Below are 12,631 nucleotides of genomic sequence, written 5' to 3'. Positions count from 1 at the left end.
CCACACTCGTGGGGTTCCACAACGGCATCAGACTCTGTTCACATTGTAGAGTCTGACAGGCAACCTGATGGCTCCTAGTTGCTCAGCCAGAGCCGGGCATTGGCTGATTAATTTTCATTTTCTCCCCAGTCTTGCAAGAGTTAATTCCTGTGGATTGGTGTGCCGCTCCTGGGAGCTCAGGTTGCTGATTACCACGAGTCTGTTTCTTAGAGCTGATAACAGCTTCAGAGTAGCTCCAGCAATTCCGGTCTTTGTGGTGATCCAGTTCTTGGTAATCGGTAGTTGCTATTTTGAGTGGTGTGGAAGTTCTTCTGTTGTGCATTTACTTTTTTTCTATTTTCTTTATTCCCTCTGTGCACATATAGTCTCTCCTTCATGTTTGAGTGCAGTTTGTACGAGTTTTGGTTCTACCTCATCCGTGTTGTTTTCGTGGGGTTTTGTTGCTGTGTTTTCTGGCCCACCCCAAGAGGGGGGAAGAAGGCGAGTAAGATCAGGTTTCGGACAGGAGTCGGGTCACGATGGGGGCTCAGACCTCGCTACCATCAAGCTTACTTTTGAGATAAGGGACAGCACATGGTCTCTAGTCTGAGGGTCGGTCTAAGGGTGGCTTTGCATGTTGCAACATCGCACGTGCGATGTCGGTGGGATCAAATCGAAAGTGACGCACATCCGGCGTCACTTTCGACATCGTAGTGTGTAAATCCTAGATGATACGATGAACGAGCGCAAAAGCGTCGTTATCGTATCATCGGTGTATTCTCCGACATTTCCATAATGCCAGTGCCGCGACAGGTACGATGTAGTTCCTCGTTCCTGCAGCAGCACACATCGCTGTGTATGAAGCCGCAGGAGCGAGGAACATCACCTTACCTGCCGCCGGCAGCTATACGGAAGGAAGGAGGTGGGTGGGATGTTTACATCCTGCTCATCTCCGCCCCTCCGCCGCTATTGGCCGCCTGCCGTGTGACATCGCTATGACGCCGCATGACCCGCCCCCTTAGGAAGGAGGCGGGTCGCCGGCCAGAGCGACGGTCGCAGGGCAGGTGAATGCATGTGAAGCTGGCATAGCGATAATGTTCGCTACGCCAGCTATCACAAGATATCGTACCTGCGACGGGGGCGGGGACTATCGCACTCGACATCGCAGTATCGGCTTGCGAAGTCGTAATGTGCAAAGCCCGCCTAAGTGTGCAATCATTTCTTACCCTGTGAAAACTCCCTATTATGATAGGTATTGCAAAAACAATAATTTTACCTTTCTTTCCATATTGTCAAAAACATATGACATGGATATATGTATACACACATTGCATAGATAAGGTGGGAATAGAGCCCTAAGGATTAAACTGTAGCTGTCATCTGTCATTGTAAACCCTCCCTCACGTTATTATTGCACTCTAATAACTCACCCTTGTCTGCACAGGAGAGAAGGATTTATGGCATGCGAGGAACTGCGACACTGCAAGTTTCATGACGAGCTACTACATTCTACTGCCACAAAGAGAAGTGTCCATGAAAGGGGCTATGACCAGCAGTGCGGATGTGTGCTCCACTGCAGTGTGAAGGAAATATGTTGTGAATGGTTGAAGTAAGTGCTGCTGATATTTTTGCCAGCAGACAGTTATATGTATTAACAAAGTTTTAGTTCATTGTTATATACCAGCTGTCTACCTCTGATAAAGTCTCTTACCTCTTAAAGAGACTTTGAAACCATCAAGCTCATTGCCTTCTAGTGAGTAAAATTAAGTTGAATTGTTCATAGTGTCTAACTATGAGTTAGAAAATCACTCTGGCCAATGAGGACCGGTTTATCAATACTATTTAATATGGGTACACTGCACCACCTGGCACACCCCTTGTCAAAGTCTTCATTATCTAGACATCATTCATCTAAGGGCTTCTGTCACCAGGTTTTTGCTATGTAACCTGAGAGTACCACTGTAATGCTTGCCACCGGAGTTGGTACTGTGGTAAGCTGAAGTGGACCCACTGGACCACAGGAGGACCCAAGGCTTACCCTTTAGTGGGTGGTGCTTGACTAAGTGAGGTGACACCGGGACACATGGTGAGGGACGGTGAGTCAGCACGCGTCCCTGCAAGGAGGAGAGAACAGGGATGCCATTGCTACAGAACCCCCCCTTACACCCGCCTTCACCAAGCCAAAAGGAGCTTTCTTCTCTGAGAAGATGCCCTCAGAATTTAAGGGAGAAGAGATAGCTGGTGGAGGGGATAGGTTGGCTGTTCTTTGTTTGGGAGATTTCTTCTTGGACAAGAAACCGGTGACCAGAACAGACATCACAGGGGGTCCTGGGACAATTTGGGGGTACTTTACACACTGCGACATCGCATCCGGAGTATCGTCGGGGTCACGTCGTTAGTGACGCACATCCGGCGCTGGTAACGACATCGCAACGTGTAAATCCTAGATGCGCCGATAAACGATCGCAAAAGCGTTGAAAATCGGTGATCTGTGTAGCATCGGACATTTTCATAATGTCGGGTCGACCGCAGGTACGATGTTGCTTGTCGCTCCTGCAGCTTCACACATCGCTATGTGTAACACCGCAGGAATGACAAACATCACTTTACCTGCGTCCACCGCCAATGCAGAAGGAAGGAGGTGGGCGGGATGTTATGTCCCGCTCATCTCCGTCCCTCCGCTTCTATTGGCCGGCCGATTAGTGATGTCGCGGTGACATCGTTTTGACGCCGAACGCACCTCCCCCTTGAAGGGGGGATTGTTCGGCAGTCACAGGGACGTCGCTGACCAGGTAAGTGCGTGTGAAGCTGCCGTAGAGATAATGTTCGCTACGGCAGCAATCACCACATATCGCATGTGCGACGGGGGCGGGTACTATCGCGCTCGGCATCGCTAGCCGATGCTAGCGATGTCGCAACGTGCAAAGTACCCTTAGAGATGGTGAGGGAATTTAGAGATGGTGAGGGATGGCTGTGGTGGTGAGTCAGCGCGCGTCCCTGCAGGGAGGATAGCGGAGAGCGCGGGGACGATAGCGCTACAACCATAATGGAAAATCCGAAAAGCAGGTGTGAATTTTGCCATAAATTACCCCTGAATTTTTATTCCCGTCTCATCACTTAAAAATATCCCAGTGCCGGTGGAGACACCAGGACCAACGGATTGAAAGAAATTGAAAAATATATTTCTGCATCAGTTGTCCGGAATTGCAGACGTTGAGTTTCTCGCGTCTCCAGCAATATTTCTGCCTGTAATATGACATCTCGTAGGAAAACGTACTATTACATAGGCGATCATTCTGCAGCTATATGCAGCACTTCATGTCTGCCCCATTTATGTATTTGCTTCTGCTGACATCTCGCAGCATCCGCTCTTGCACTTAAAAGCCGCCCTCGGTACAAAATGTTACTTAAACACATAAAGTGGCTGCATTATTGATGTTCCATACGGAGTTGTTTATGCGCGCACATTAACTTTCCCGTCTCCCGCTCAATAAATAACGCTATTTTCTAAGGCTCAGTCTCTACCTTGGTGCTCGGTTTGTATCTGTTTAGTCCATGGGGTATCTTTAAGGCGGTGTGAATTTTAATAGCGCTTCATAATGGGATATGTTTTGTAGAGATAACTAATGACGGGTGTTTGGGTTTCCATGGCGACGGGTTATTTTATATTTAACGGACGCGTTTACAATGATGACCATTTGGTGATCTCTATTTTCTTTCTTAACGTCCTAAAATCATCATTAACGAACGTTTCGTCGGCAATAAAAAGGGTCGTAAAGAGTCTCCAGATGAAGATTACACCGCGTTTCCCTCCAAAACTAATGTGAAGGCAAATCACCAGTAAATAAGAATCCCTGAGACGTCCGCTTCTGTCAAGTGATTAAAAATCCTACGCAGCCATTATTTAGCTATCCCGATGGCAAACGTGCCTCGATGCAACAGAAACAGGGTGACATCCTATGGGGAATCCCAAACGGATAAGAATAAAGGGTGTCTCTTGAGATTCTTACAAAGTTTTATTGCTGGACCACAAACTTGCTTACCATCCCGCTAGAAGATGAAACAATGGATAACCACCTCCTGGGGATGACGTGACACAGGCTACAGTGGTCATGTGACTCATCAATCAGTGACTGGCAGCAGCCTGTACTATTTTGTTGGAACAGAAGTCCATTCTGACAGAATATTGATGGTCAGTATGTTTTTACCTGTCTGCGGCATTGAGGTACAGTCCATGCAGATGACCTCTCCAGCCAATCACTGGCTTCAGTAGTCATCTGTCATACATTCTAAGGCACTGATTGGCAGCAGTGGTCAATAGCACATGGACTGCACGTTCCAGAACTGAAGCGGCAGAGCATTTAAGAGTTAATTTTCAAAATAGTCAGTTATCCTTCAGCCATAGGATAGTGATCAATGGAAGTCCAACCGAGACCCAGAACCCAAGCTCTACAGAATGCAGCAAAGGTGCACATGCTCAATCTCCACTTGATCCATTGTGAATGAGTCTTCTGGCAATCCCAAAGGCAATGAATGGTTAAGGTCAAGCATTGCCAACTCGAATTAATTCAAGACTGGCTCTGCAAAGTCCACTTTCAGAGTTTCAGGGTCCAGTTCTTGTGATGATTGCGGGCCACAGAGGTTGGACCCCAAGTGACCATGAATTCTCTCCTATGCTATGGAAAATAAAGTTTAAACTTTATTAATTTTTAAGGGGAGTTATCGATAGGCTGAGAGGAACTTACTGTAAAAAGTGTCCCGGCCTTTTAAGAGGAGGGCCGGTGTGTGCACGCGCACGCCCTAAGAACACTCTCGAGAGACTTGGGCTCCGAGCACAGGTCCCAGGAGGTGAAGGAGGCAGCATCACACGTCGACAACTGGGTGCGGGGCAAGACATGACCTGACCGGCGAGGTGAGTAAGGGGTACTTTGCACGTTGCGATATCGCTACTGCGATATCGTCGGGGTCAAATCGAAAGTGATGCACATCCAGCGCCGGTAACGACGTCGCAACGTGTAAAGCCTAGGAGAGAAGATGAACGAGCGTGAAACAGTCAAAAATCGCTGATCTGTGTAACGTTGTTTATTTTCATAATGTCGGTGCGTCCGCAGGTACGATGTTGTTTGTCGTTCCTGCAGCTCCACACATTGCTGTGTATGAAGCCACAGGAGCGACAAACATCTCCTTACCTGCGCCCGCCGTCCACCGGCAATGCGGAAGGGAGAAGGTGGGCGGGATGTTTACATCCCGCTCATCTCCGCCCCTCCGCTTCTATTGGCCGGCCGATTAGTGACGTCGCGGTGACGTCGCAGTGACGCCGAACGCACCGCCTCCTTAAAGGAGGAATTCTTCGGCAGTCACAGCGACGTCGCCGACCAGGTAAGTGCGTGTGACGCTGCTGTAGCGATAATGTTCGCTACGGCAGCTATCACAAGATATCCCATGTGCGACGGGGGCGGGTACTATCGCGCTCGACATTGCTATCATCGGCTAGCGATGTCGCAGTGTGCAAAGTACCCCTAAGTCGGTGTCGCTGCAGGGACGCTGATGATACAATGCCAAATTTCAATAAGGTTTACATCTTTCAGGCCAGTTTGGCCCTTGCCTGAAGATTTTGGCTTTCTACTGCTTTTTTTTATCTATTTTTTTACAGGTTTTTTTTCACCAGAACATTTTTTGTAACATTCAAATTAAATGAGACGATCACCAATCTTGTCTGAAGATTGCCTATGCAATGACTGTATTATAATTGTATCAGCTTAAAAAAAATCTAAATTTCTGATATAGGACCTTTTACGATTTCATTTTTGCTTTGACTTTAAAAAGCAAAATTGATGACCTCCCTCATTGTTAAGGGAACCTCGGAGAGAAGGAAGTGCTGTAGATTGCATTGCTAGCAGATTATTGAAAGAAGACAACAGGCAGCTGAAGTACCAATGTTTTAACCAAAAAGGCCCCTAAAAAAATATGAATTTCCAATAAACATAATAATAATATATTATAAACCTCTCATCTCTATACTTTCTGCTAACCGTTCTCATTGTAGAACGTGTATTTATTTATTGACATGTGACGTCCCTAGATCCAGGAGCAAATACATTTTTTGTCTTCTGTGATATATCGCTTGGTTAAGCAGTCAGATGACGTTAAGTGAAGTTGCATAACTTGTTGCTGGCACAATGATAGAGGTGATCATATTGTCACAAGGTGACTGTTAGGATAGCTGAGGACATGGGCTCATATGCTGTCCCTGGCTAGCCCTAACCTCAGGGTTACTCCTGATGGTGGAGATGCCTGAGTCCCATTCCTGGCTATGCTCCTGACCAAAACTACTCTGATACCTCCTCCCACCATGGAAGGACTAAGCAGGAGTGTGAGGCAAAACTGATAAAGATAGACAAGGGAAAACTAAAACTCTGACACACTGTGCGCACACACACACACACACACACACACACACACACACACACACACACACACACAAGAATATACAAAGAGAAACTCAGGAGTAAGGAGCAGGAAGATAACAAAAAGGCAACAAAAGTTAACTCCACAATTGCACTAAGCAACAAGTGTAGCAACAATCAGATAGTCTGGATAACCACACCTCATCAGACCAACTAAGATAAACTATAGCTGGCATAGGTGGAAGGATTTAGCCAGCATATATAGGAGTGGAACAGATGTGATTGGCTTCCCCACAACATGTGATCAAAGGCGACTAAAAAGCAGACTCCCAGAGATTAAAGGCCGCTTTACACGCTGCGACATCACTACCCGATGCTAGCGATGTCGAGCGTGATAGCACCCGCCCCCATCGTACAGCCGATATGTGGTGATCGCTGCCGTAGCGAACATTATCGATACGGAAGCGTCACACTCACATACCTGCTCTGAGACGTCGCTGTGACCGGCGAACCACCTCCTTTCTAAGGGGGCGGTTCGTTCAGCGTCACAGCGACGTCACTAAGCGGCCGCCCAGTCAAAGCGGAGGGGCGGAGATGAGCGGGACGAACATCCCGCCCACCTCCTTCCTTCCTCATTGCTGGCGGGACGCAGAAAAGGAGAACTTCCTCGTTCCTGCAGTGTCACACATAGCGATGTGTGCTGCCGCAGAAACGAGGAACAACATCATTACTGCAGCAGCAACGATAATTGGGAATAGGCGGGATGTCACCGATTAGCGATTTTGAACGTTTTTGCAACGGTTCAAAATCGCTAATAGGTGTCACACGCAACGACATCGCTAACGCGGCCGGATGTACGTCACAAATTCAGTGACTCCAACGAGATCGCTTTAGCGATGTCGTAGCGTGTAAAGCGGCCTTTAGTCTTGCTAGCCTGCCTATGAATCACCACTCAGCAGGTCGACGCCTGAGTCTGCCTCCGTTGATCACAGACACTATAGAAGTTATCGAGCAGAGCATCAGAATCTAATCTGAACAGAATCCGACAACATCATGACTGTCGGGGAAGTTCGTGAAAATCTCCATGTGACACATATAAAGAGGGGATTATGGTCATGCATAACTCAACACCTCCAAGGGATTTTATGTATTTAGTGGAAAGTGCTCTTTAATATTGAAAAATGAACAACTCTCCTGTTAATGGTGTCAGTGCTGACAACAGCTAAGCACGGTTTTCCAGATTTAAGATGTGGCCGGCAATAAACATTAGCAAGAGAAGATAAACATCCGACATTATTTTTGACGATCGCAATGTAGTACACCCATCCGGCATCAATATTTTGGGAGGAAATTATTTTAAAGGGAACATGTCAAGACGATTTATACATCAACTAATGTTATGAATGTACAGGTGCCTTCATCCTGATTAAATTCTTACCTTTATTGTAGAAATCCGTTTTGCTGTTTCTGAGAAAACTATCATTAAAATTATATGTAAATAACCTGCAAGTGCTTCTGGGTGGGATATTGCACTTGCAGTTGTACTGCCCTACCTGCTCCCTGTTCTACTGTTCTTAACTAACCGGTCACTCTTGTTTCAGTGACCTCCCCACTTTGACCTCCCGTATCAGTCATACCCAATACGCAGGCAGGGAATAGGGAGGGATTGCAAAAGAGCTGCAAGTGCAATGTTCTACTCCGAAGCACTTGCAGCTCATTTGCATATGATTTCAACTCTGGGTTTCTCAGAAACGGCAAAACGGATTTCCAGAATCAAGGCGTGGATTGAATCTACATGAAGGCACGTATCCACACATTGCATTAATTTGAGGTATAAAATACTCATGGCAGGTTCCCTTTAACTCATTTTATAGAATTGATGGTAGAAATATTACATTAATGACTGTATATTGCACATATAGGTTTTTAACAAACAATCAAGAAGTGACAATTAAGGAGCGTCTGCTGTCAGGTGTGAAATTTGTCTTTTATCCCTAGGACTTTGAGATGAAAATGTAGTCTACTTACCAGAGGGTACTGAATGACTGTGCAGTCAGTATTTGGAAAACTGGCTAGGCTGAGCGCGCGCCATAGCTTGCAGCTTCTACATATATAAATTCTCGGCATGTTGTATTGTCGCGGGCGGGGAGGACGCCAACACTCGGGTCCGGTGCTGCTGCGGCTGCTCGGTGGCTCGAGTGGTGGACTGGATCCGGGGACTCGAGCGGCGCTCCTCGCCCGTGAGTGAAAGGGGTGGTTGGTTTGGGGGATTTAGTCTGTGACGCCACCCACGGGTCGTGGTGAAGATGGGCATCACCGCTGCTGGTGACGGGGATCCTGGGAGCGATGGTAGGGAGCAGCTGGGATATTGTTTTCCCCCTCCGTGGGTAGGGGTTGGTGGTCCCGGGGCCCGGTGGTGAGACGGGGAGGCAGGGTTGGTGAGGTCCAGGGTTGCAGGGACAGCGCGGCGCGGTGCCGGATGGCACGGGTGTACTCACTCAGTAAGAGATGCACAAAGTCCTCTGTAAACCAAACGGCTGGATGGACGGGTCCCGCAGCCGGCTGCAGTGTCTCTCAATGGACAGGTGATGGCGGCTGTCTTTCCCTGCACCTTGATGTACTTGTTTGACTACTATGGATCCCCAACGGTAGTCCGCTCCCCGGTGGATGCATGCCGGAGGAGCCCGTTTGCCCGCAGGCGCTGGCCCTTGGATCTCTAGCCTTAGGCGGTAGCTGTATACCCTCACGGTGTGGGCGGTTGCCTTCTATCGAGTCTTTGGCTGTTAGGAAACCCCTGGGGTTCCGGTCACACTCGGATTTGACTATTGTCGGCGGCTCCAAGCCTGGTCGGGGTCCGATGGCCCTGCGTGTGTGTGCTGGCTTCACTTCGCTCCCCGGTCGGTACCGGCGGGCTAACGCCCGACCCCGGTCCTATGGTTCCGCGTTGCTTCACCACTCCTGCAGACGACCACCACCGTCTGCCAACCTTGCTGTCAGTGCCTGGGCCACAAACCCAGACACCCAAGTGTTTGCTCCTCTCACTTCAAACTCCTAAACTGTTCTGACACTTTTCCCGCCTCCAGGCCTGTGAACTCCTCGTGGGTGGGGCCAACCGCTTGGCTCCGCCCCACCTGGCGTGGACATCAGACCCTGGAGGGAGGCAACAAGGGTTTTATGTTTGGCTAATGTTACTGTCTAGTGGGGGTGGGGGTGTTTGTGTGTTATCTGTGACGACCTGGCTAGTCCAGGGCGCTACAGTATTTTTCTTGTGACTGTGTAAAATATCTCATCGTAATATTAGTGTAGAATGTTTGATTTCCAAAAATTACTTTCTTCCAAATGGAGTTGAAGGGAAAAACATGGGATTATGCCAAAGACGTATAACTATCATTGACTATCTTTTTTAGGGGATAACTTGCTGCGTGCTTAGGGTCTGACCGTTGAAACCACCACTGATCATGAAAATAATGGTCTAAATGGAGCAAAAGGTAAGTACGTGCACCTTGGCTCCAATTATTCTTTATGGGACAGTTAGAAGTATACTGGCTCCATGGTTTCATCGGCACTTTGCGTCCGGACCTGGCTTGTGGTGTATCTCAGGAAGATGAAGGCCAATGAAGACAAGAAGAGGCCGGCTAATATGACCAATCTGAAGAGAGTAACCACCTCCGTGGCTGTTATGTTGTGATTAGTATTCTGTCACACAGTTTTGCATGAACGTTACCAACTGTCATGACGGCATTAAGCTCTGTTCAGATTGCAGTTTCTGACACTCCGCTTGATGGTTTCTCTTGTGTCTGGGCTCAACATAGGCAGACTTGGGCGTCAACCTGCTGTGTGCTGTTTCATAGGCAGGCTAGTAAGAGTTAATCTCTAGTCTGCTTCCTTCTTTAATCACATGTTGTGTTGAGACCTATCACATCTGCTTTACTCTTATTTATGCTGGTGGAATCCTTCTACCCATGCCAGCTATAGTTTCTTTTATGTTGGTTTCTGAGGTGTTGTGTCCCAGACTCTCTGGTGAAAGTTGTACTTTTTGCTTGGAGCGTTTGTGGTGTTTACCCGTTGATTTGTACTTCCTTCCTTCTCTTGTTTTTTGTCCTTAACCTCTTATTGTCTTTTTCTTTGTGTATGCGTGCTGTGTGACAGAGTTTTGGTTTTCCTTTGTCTGTCTTTATCTATGGTTTTCAACACACTCTTGCCCCATCCCTCCATAGGGGAAGGGGGAATCAGATCAGTACAGAAGCAGGGCCAGGAAGGAGACTCAGGCCTCTCCACCATCAGGAGTATCCCTAAGTTTAAAGATAGCATAGGACCCCCTTGCTTGCGGGTCATCTTTGGAGCCCTGGTTCCTCACTACCGTATCTCGTGAAAATCGTGACACATTCCCTGTGCACCATATAAAAAAAAAAGTGAGGTCATAAAATTTATATACAGACTTATTAAAAAAAAAACATTCTTTCACTAGTGTTTGGTGGGACAGAACAGGGTCAATGTGTGCTCATTGGATGTGCGGTAAAAAGAAAATATTGTGGAAGTCTTCAAACCCTATAGACAGATTTAGCGCATATAAGGCAACCCATAACAATTATCAAGAGACCTGGAAGTCTTATTAATCAAAACGGCCCTGGAAGGAGAGGAGCCAAATTTACGCCCACTTTAGGAGCTCTGCTCTTGGGTAAATGTTCCTTGGATATATAAGGGAGTGCAGTGAATTTTCCAGTTGTTCGCATACTATGACATCACAAAAGCCCAATTATCGGAAAATCTGAATTGAGCTCTCCATCTTGATGAAAGCTTCAGTTTCTTGGAGTCAGATGTGGCCCAGTGATATCTTCTTATCAAGTACACCAGCAGCATTAATAACAAGACTGATTTCCATTCTTTTCTGGAGATTGTTTAGATACTTGAATCTCTTTCTCCCTCTTGACAGTGATTCTGAGATGCTGAAGCACTTTCCATGTGCCGGAGGCTCAAAAATCTATGTAAATGTTATGTTTCTGAATACAACATACTGTATCACACCAGGGTGAAATATCCGTCCTCGGTACAAACGGCAATTATTTCTGCATCTATCCCTTCTGTTCTGCTCTATAACCTATAACTTGTACACAGAATAACTAAAGCAATTTTTCAGAATTAAAAAAAATCCAAAAGTATAATGGATTTTCCAGCGCGACTGTCAATCTACCCCTAGGGGGCGCAGGGACTCAGGCAGAAAGAGAACTACTGAGTGTAGTTAGACGGAAGCCCACTAGAGGTCGCTAACACAAGAGTAGGGATAGTCAATCAGTCAGGGTCTATGCCAGGATGTCATGTCTGTACCGAGGAGAAAACAAGCCAAAGTCAAAGAACAGAGCCGAGGTCGAATACCAGGAGAGCAAGTAAGCACCAGGGAGAGAGTGGAGGACACGGAACAGGACCAGAGTCTGGAGGACAGGGAGGAACGGAAGAAAGGTATAGTAGTAGGGACGAAGGTAGGGATGGGCAAGAGGAACGGAGATCAGGACAAGCCGGGGAAATGAAGGTCATGTCAGGCTGGGGGAACGGAGGTCAGGTTGGGCAGGAGGGATGGAGGTTAGGTCGGGCAATGTGAACAGAGGTCAGGACAAACAGTACTGGGTAGCAGGACAAGAACCAGAGAACTTCTCACAGGAACGGAGCACACAGCAGAGCCAGAAATATCACTGGCAGCGTCCTGGAGGCAGCAGCACCAAGATATGGCTACATGACCCCTGACACGAGGCCAGAACAAACAGGCCCCTCCCAAGGGACCAAAACCCCGGAGGCAGGCTACATGCATGAATCGTGACAGCGAGCACATCTGTCAGTGGCATAGAGGGCGTACCAGGCGCAAACCATGGACACAGTCATGGTGATGTTTCTCCCTAAAAAAGTTCTCTCTAAAGAGATTTTTTTACAATGGGTTACCATGGTTGCAGTGACCCTGTTAAAGACAACCGCAGCCACCATCGTACTCCTCCATGGAAGCTCAGCCAGGAGCTAGGCTTCAGAGTAGAGCTGCAGTTGCAGTAGCTTTTACCCACTTCTCAAAAAAAAAATTGATCTTGTTTAATTCAATTTCTCGAAATATTGTGACAATGTAAACCAAGAAGAAAAAGTAATGGAACTATGGAAATCACAAGGTCAATAGACAAGGAAATGATGAAAAAAGGAAAACCATGATCACCACAGAGAAATCCACGCACTTACAGCCTTGGCTTCTATTTCTAAGGTTATTAATG

Source organism: Anomaloglossus baeobatrachus, chromosome 12 (assembly GCF_048569485.1).
Source record: "Anomaloglossus baeobatrachus isolate aAnoBae1 chromosome 12, aAnoBae1.hap1, whole genome shotgun sequence".
Classification (NCBI taxonomy): domain Eukaryota; kingdom Metazoa; phylum Chordata; class Amphibia; order Anura; family Aromobatidae; genus Anomaloglossus; species Anomaloglossus baeobatrachus.
The sequence above is the reverse complement of the archived record's forward strand: the minus strand, read 5'-3'. Positions refer to the sequence as shown.